We start from the raw sequence: 8,044 nt of genomic DNA on the forward strand, positions 1-8,044 counted from the left end.
TCCATGTACCACCCAACCACAGATTGGGTTGAACCAAATATTTATTTCAACTAATCACCCTCATGCCATATTCTAAGCATGAATGTGGGATCTCAAGTCATAAAAAGCCAAGTCTTCCCGGAGATTAAACCACCTCCACCCTCAGGGTACCGTGATCCTGCCAAAACTAGTCAAGAGATCACAAACCCAAAACAATCTTGGATGCCTCATAGTTTCTTCACCATTACCTTGAAGAAGTTTCTAGTCTCCACCCACCTGTTGAGGGCTTCCTGGAGATTAAACCACCTCCACCCCCAAACCTTAGGAATTTTTGCTAAGACCACCTCGCTCGGTTCCAAAATCTTCCAGTAATCTAAAGCTCAACCAAGAAAATAATCCCATCACACCATGGTTATCCAGGAAATTGCAAGGCAAGGTTGAAACCACTGTCAAACTAGGCAAAAACCATACTAATGAAAGCAAATGAACCAAATAAACAAATGCATGTACCATGTATTCACACCTCAGCTAGGAAATCACACATGCAACATGTTATCTGCAAAATCTTCTTGTTGAAGTTGCTTGATCCAATCTTCCTTAATTGTCCTTTGATTTTCTTTCCTTTGCTACACCTACTCTAAAACTAGGCAAAAGTTGTCCACTGATTCTTAGGTGCCTTTTCATCATTAATGTCCCAAATTTCTTCATTTTCCTTCAATTTCCCTCTCATGCAAATGTGTCTCTTCACCTTCCTTTCTCCTATTTTCTTGTATTTTCATAAATAAATGTCAATTAATGCCTTTTTGTCTTTGTCAATTTCCTTAGCCATAAATAAATTGAAAGTGATGCCCACTAGGATGTTTTTCTCGCCATTCAGCTTGGAATACATGTCCCATGACCTTGGTCTTATTCTTTTTCCTTTATTACATGAAATTTTAACCTGGGGATGTTACAAACTTGATTAGGATTGGATCATTATATTTTTTGTCATCCCCTGTGCAGTCCTTGACTGTTGCGTCTAATGTGGCAATCCCTTCCTTTATCGCTTCTCTGCGCTGCTCCTAGACCTTTGGCGGAGTTGACGGCTGAAACTCTAAAATCTGTAGTTGGAGTTCAAATCAGACATGGTCGATTTCGTCCTTTGATTCTTTGACTGCCACAGCCAACTTCTATATCTTTTCTGCGGATTCTTCTTCTGTGGAAATATTGAGTTCATGCAGCACATTACAGGCATGTGTAATTTTTGCTTCCAACTGTTGGATGCGCATAGAAAGTTCGTCCTTTTCCTTCAGCGCCTATGCTTTTTCTACAAAGATCTACTGGTTGTTGGTTTTAACTTCGCTAATTACCAGCAGCGCGCGCTGCTCCCTTACCCTCAGTTCGTCGGATACACCTTGGTGTAATTCGTGTAGGGTCTGGATAGGGAGTGCCACAAGATTGACACCCAGATCCTTAATCTATGACAGCTGGGTGTTTGCTTCCTCTGATTGGGCATGCAGGGTCTCGTCCAGCAATTGAATGACTCTGAGATCCAAAGTTTGATATGTATCTAGCATGGTCGTGCTTGCTTGCTGCAGGCTCCCCTGAATCCCGCTTGCCTGGCCAACGCTCATTTGCAGTCGCCCCATCTGGATCTGTAGGTCATGCATATCCTTCTATACATTTCCCAGCACCTGCTAGTACTGTTGCTCGAACTGCGTCCATAGTTATGTTGTCGTGTCACGAACCTTATCTCCAATCTCGTCTAAGTTCCCCTCAATGAGGACTAGCGGATCCACCTAGGAGAATCTAGTGGACTTCTGCTTCTTTCGCGGCCCTAATGTTGTCTGCTTCGGTCTCTTCTTGCACTCAAAGGGGGTTTCCTGCTCCTCGCCCCTACCTCCTTCGACATCTAACTCCTCCTGGTCCGGAGTATGTTGGGAGTCAGACCCCTCGACTTCTATGGTGGTTTCCTTGTCCCACCACTCTTTTTCAACAACTGCCTTAGCTTAGTTTCCTTTTGCTACGCAACTTTCTTTCCGGTTGCAGCTTGCTCTACCTCCTTCTGATTTTGCATTGTTATGGTCTGCACAGAGGTAATTTTCCCTGCCTTGCTTGTGCCCGCACCTGGATCTGATGGAACCAGCCACTCGCCTGGCCATTTCCCAACAGTCTCTTGCACATTTGCCTCACCCACAAAGTAGAGTAACTTATACCAGGTCTTCTTAGGATCCTGTCGTGCGTGGATTGAGACATTGTGGAAATCCACCTTGAATTCTACATAATTCTCCAATTGTTCATATAGAGTAGGTGATATCCTCAGCCTCTGGCTAATCACCATGCAAAGATCCATCTATACAAGCACCTAAAACATTTTGGTCTCCGTGACACGCGCGACATCCTTGGTCACCCAGAGTGAAGCGAACTTGGCTACCTCCAGAAGGTCTCGGTCTTGTAGAGGAAACTGGCTATCCTCTGGCATTTGCCATGCTACCAGTACGATCAGAAATAATAACCAGGCATAATGGAATGCCTTGCCCTCATCCTAGGCTTCATGATAGTTTGCCAAAAAATCCTTACAAAGGTATTGTGCCCAGTTGTACTGGACACCTTTAGCACATTGTGTCTCTAATGAAATCCCCGGTGCCGGAACCTCATCCATGTGACACTTCTGCATGATCTTGCAGGCCAAGATATACGTGGAAAACTACACCACTTTGTCTGTAATGGAGCGGATAGAATATTTGTGCGACTTCTTCACCAAGCCAAATTCGCTCTTCATCTTGTTCGCAAGTTGTCTTTCTTTTTATTTTTCGCCAAATGCCTCAGCGAGATCCACACCTTGATAGGGTAGCGAAGTGATCATGTGGATCGGCATGTTAGTAATAGGGGCGAGTTTCCCAGCTAGAGACACCCATCATGCACCAGGTTGAATAATTGTCTAACACACATGGTGTTAATAATCGTTCGGTTGAAATGCAACACGCAAAGCATATTTAGCAAGCCCGCTTTCTCAACTCCTGCGACCACTTCATTGGCTCCAGTCGCGTGACTCCGGTTTCATCATAGTAAATTTTCACCAAGTATTTACTTGGTGTAAGTTGCGGGAACTTCTCATGGTCTGCCAAATCCCAATCTTCCATCTTGAGTGATGGAATGCGCGATAATAGCACGCCCTCAAACACCACCTTCTTTGGCAGCAGTGGTGTAGAAACCATGAATTTGGCGGTATTCGAGTCTTTAGGTACCTTAGCTTTGCCTTTTCGTGGTGGGATATACATCAAGAGCCAAGTGATAGGCTCACACTCTTTGACATTCATTTCCTTAATGCCTCCACGAAGTTCTTCTCCATCTAGGTCAAGGGGTTCATGCGGTTGCTGTGACTTGTCCATTTTCCCCTTCTGGCAAATCTCTGGGGGGTTTTCCATGATGAATGCCTCACCAGAACTTGTTGCGGCTTCTTTTGCTTTTTATCACCAACAGAGGGCTTAGGTGGAGGAGACCTAGGCGACGAAACTCTCGTAGGAACAGGGGGTGGTACTTCGGTGGGTGTAGCTTCAGAGCTTGTATCTTATGTGGGGCGAGTTGTAGACATTCTGTTTAGGAAGGCTTTATGGAAATTTCCGGACAGGTTAGCTAACCTTGGTCGTGAGAAAAGATCTTCCCAATCAGCCTTGGACATAGAACTCTTCTCTTGGCACAACACAAGGCGAGAAAGATCACAATCAATTTTTAGAGAGAAAAGTGTTCTAATGCAGGGTAGCATTCTAGATTTATAGGTGATTTCAAATTTGAATCCGACTGTTCCCTCCAAAACCCCATCATCAATGCTACTTTGGCGGCAGATTGCTAAAGATTTTCCCAATAAATGCGGCTCCCCCGCTCCTCCTAACGGAAAATGTATCATCCAATCATCTACAGTATCTTCAATGGCTACTTTTTGAGTGGTCTGCGCGACACCCATCCCTGTCGCGCAACTCCCCTTGGTGCCCTACTTTCCTCCATCGCACAACCCTTTTTCTTCGTCTGTTTGCTATTTGGGTAGAGTAGTTTAAAGTCCTATACCTCCTTGCAGCTGCCTAGAGTACTAAGACTATCCCACCATCATATAGTCATTGTGCAGGGAAGGAATCACCCTTGTACAACTTCAACCGGCTGCCATTAACTTTTCCTGGGAACATCTCTCCATTCAGCTTCACGAGCTGAACTGCGCCACCATCTGTAATTTCTTTGATGACATACGGCCCCAACCAATGCATTTGAAATTTTCCAGGAAACTTCATGAATTTTCTATCATAAAGTAACACTAAATCATTTACCTGGAAGGTGCGTTGCTTAATATGTCGATCGTGTTAGGCCTTTTTGCGCTCCTTTTGCACCTGTTGGTGAAATCCTGCCAAAAACCTATCTTCCTCCAATTCCATTAGTTGCATGAGACGCTCCTCCATAGTGTCGCGATCAGCCATATCGGTTAGTGCTGCAATCTGCATGCTCAACACAATACACTCCATGAGCATCACGACCTCTATCCCATAGACCAACCTAAAAGGATTTGGCATGTGAACTTTTTACATGTTGGCCCATAGGACTGCTAGTATGCTTCAACCATACCATTAGCTTGAGGATGATAGGGCGTGCTCTTTTGGTGATAAACTCGGAATTCATCCAACATCACAGCAGTAGTTTCATTTAAGAAATGCTTACCCCTGTCGCTCATCAATATTTTTGGGCAATTGAATTGAGTTAAGACAAACTCAAAAAGGAACGTTGCAATTGTAGCAGCGCTACAGTGTTTCACCGGTTGTGCTTCTGCCCATCGCGTCGAATACTCGGTTGCAGTAATAATGTATCATGCGCCTGTCTTTTTCCCTAGTGGTTGTATCAGACCCACAAAGTCAATCGCCCATTTGTCAAACACCTGTAAAGAAATCTACGTGTTTAAGTGCAGTTCGTCTCTCTGTGATGGCTTTCCCGTCCTCGGACAAGCATCGCATGCCCTGCAATATGCCTTATAATCCTTATGCACCATAGGCCACCACAATCCTACGCGGTTGCTCTGTTAGCGAAATGTCCACCTACCACACCTCCATGTGCTTTGGCAAGGATGCTAGATCATTCAAACTCCGGAATATATCGGCGTAGTATTTCATCGGAGCCCATCCTATGCAAGTGTCCAGTGATCACAAAAAAATCAGTCGCACGGACCACCAATTCCTTTTTTTGCTGTGTAGAATATCCCTCTCGGGCTATGCCAGTGGTTAAAAACTGTATTATGTCAGCGAAGTGATCATCTGCGACACGTACAGCGAAGAGTTGCACATCCAGCAACCATTTTTCTAAACTAGTGAGCTCTTCAACTATCTCAATTCTGGATAAGTGATCTAGTCCTGCATTCAATCGTACGGGCTTCACAATCACCTCAAAGTAGTATTCTTGGAAAACCAACAGCCACCTACAGATATTCCCCCCCCAACATAGGCTTGTTGATGAAGTACTTGAGAGTGGAGTGATCTGTATACATTTTGAAGTGTGTGCCTAAAATATAGTGTCAAGATTTCTATAGCGCATACACCATAGTGAGTCTTTCGTGGTCTGTAGTCAAGTAGTTCTTCTCCGCTTTAGAAAACTTCCTACATGTGAATGTTATAGGATGATCAATATCGGATTCACCTGGTTGAGTCAGCACCACACCTATCGCAATACAAGAAGCATCCACATGCACATGAAATTCTTTCTTCCAGTTTGCGAACACCAAAATGGGTGTAGTTACCATCTTTTCCTTTAAAACGTCCAAATTGTTCTGACAATCCTCATCCCAGCAAAAAGTCGTGCCCTTCTTCAGTAATTTCTCCATTGGTGCAGTTATTTGCGCATAAGCTTTGATAAACTTCCTATAGTATCCGGTGTGGCCCAGTGTTGCGCGTAGTTGTTTTACATTCTTTGGAGCCTCTAAATTGACAATAACAACTATCTTCGTAGGGTCTACCATTAATCCTTGCTTACATACCACATGGCCTAGCAATATCCCATAGGGCACACAAAAGATACATTTCTTCAAATTCAAGGCAATCTGGTATCTGCGACAAGTATCCAACATAAGGCGCAGACTTGCAACGTGGCGCTTTACCAACCCAAACAGTCCAGTCATCAAAATAAACTTCTAAGAATTTATGGATGAATTCCTTAAAATCTGCAATTACGACCCTTGAGAAGATCGCAGGCGCATTCTTCAGCCCGAATGGCATCACTATGTACTGGAAGCATCCCCACTCCGTCGTGAAGGTGGTCTTGCTGCGGTCTTCCGGAGCGATCTTAATCTGGTGGTACCCTGAGAACCCATCAGTGAATGAATAGGCTTCTTGCCCTCCAACATTCTCTAGGACTTCATCTGTAAACGGTGTTGGAAATGGGTCATGGACGCACACATCATTGAGCTTTCTCAGATCTATGCATATCCTGATTTCATCCTGATGCTTTTTCTTCTGAACTACCATAGGACTTACCCATTCTAATTCCTCGACTGGCTCAATGATCCCAGCATCAAGCATCTTATCCAACCCCTTGCGCACCTTTTCCTTATATTTGGGATTCAAACAGTAGGGTCATTGTTTTACAGGGTTCGTGTCAAGCTTCAAAGTAATCTTCATTACTCCTAGGTCCCCTACTATTCCCTTCAAATCTGAGAACTTGGTGGGAAATAAGTTCTGGTATTCACGCAACAGTTTTGCGACCTTATCAATTGTATCCTCATCCCAATAGTCGCCTATTTTAGCAAACTTCGGCTACGCGTCTAACCCAATGTTTACTTGTCTAGTCTTTAAAGGTTAGTCTATGTCCAGGATAAATGCTTTGGGTCCTTCAACTTCACATTGTCTCTCAGACTCTGGGATGTTGATATTTCTAGGATCATCTTCTTCTTCTTTTGTAGTCACATTATAGAATTCCAGTGTGTGGCACAGCTGCATATTCCAATCTGGTTGAACCCATTCCACTGGTTCCTCAGGCATTCGAAAGATTACAGCGTTATTCAATTTTTTCCCAAATTGAATAAGGAGTTTTTAATTGAAAAGTAAAATTATGTTACAAATTCCTCAGGATTTTGTCCATCCTCTTATTCCAAGGATTTTTTTCTCTTTAGTTTAGTGTAGGTTCATTATATTCTTGTGTGGACATGCAAAGAATGAGACGAAGGTGCACCATCTAACTCCTTCCATCATCAAAGTTGAAATTTTTCTCATATCTACCAAAATAAAATTTTAAAAATTAAAAAATCTAAAAGTAAAAAAATAAATAAATAACTATACAAAACTTTTAAATAATGTCCGGTCATACAAAAAAATTCCAATTCCACCAGAGAAAATTAGATCCCTCTCCACTCAGGTTAAATCAATATTTAAAATAAATCTACATTAATTTAAACGTTGCAGGCATACTTGGCTTCCAAAACTCTTGCAGAGAGAGCAGCACTGCAATACGGAAAGGAACATGATCTGGATGTGTTGACCATCATTCCTGTGCTCGTCGTTGGCTCTTCCATCACGCCAACCATTCCCATCAGCGTCCAATTGACGCTCTCCTTGCTCACTGGCATCCTAGACGACTTGCAGGTTTTGAAGGAGCAACAATTATCATCGGGATCCATCTCATTGGTTTACATGGACGATCTGTGCAAGGCCCACATCTTCTTGATGGAGAATCTGGCTACAGAGGGCCGCTACATTTGTAGTACCATCAATATCTTCGTCCCACAGCTGGCACTTTACTTATCCAAACGCTATCTGCAGTACAATGTACCTACCCAGTGACTATTCCATTATATGATTCCAAATTCAGTAAGTGTTTAAAGAGGAGTCAAAAAAGTAAAATTGGAATAAGATTACCGTTAAATTGATAATATAAATCTCAGTAATTACTCTGCCTAATGAAATGCCTGTGTGTCTATATATACAGATTTGAAGATGTTCCAGCGATCTCAAAAGTAAACCTGTCATCTAAGAAATTGGTCTAGAGCGGTTTCTCCTTTAAATTGGGGCTGGATGAAATCTTCGATGACGTTATTGAATACCTAACGATCAAGGGCATGCTT

At 43.1% G+C, this 8,044-nt stretch overlaps 1 pseudogene; it reads left to right on the forward strand.

The window, feature by feature from the left end:
• Positions 1–6,132: 6,132 nt before the first annotated feature.
• On the forward strand, positions 6,133–7,763 carry LOC149232529 (putative anthocyanidin reductase pseudogene; annotated as a pseudogene).
• Positions 7,764–8,044: the final 281 nt, after the last annotated feature.

Source organism: Pinus tabuliformis, chromosome J (assembly GCF_031772625.1).
Source record: "Pinus tabuliformis cultivar Carrire ecotype Pingquan chromosome J, CPIR1, whole genome shotgun sequence".
NCBI lineage: Eukaryota > Viridiplantae > Streptophyta > Pinopsida > Pinales > Pinaceae > Pinus > Pinus tabuliformis.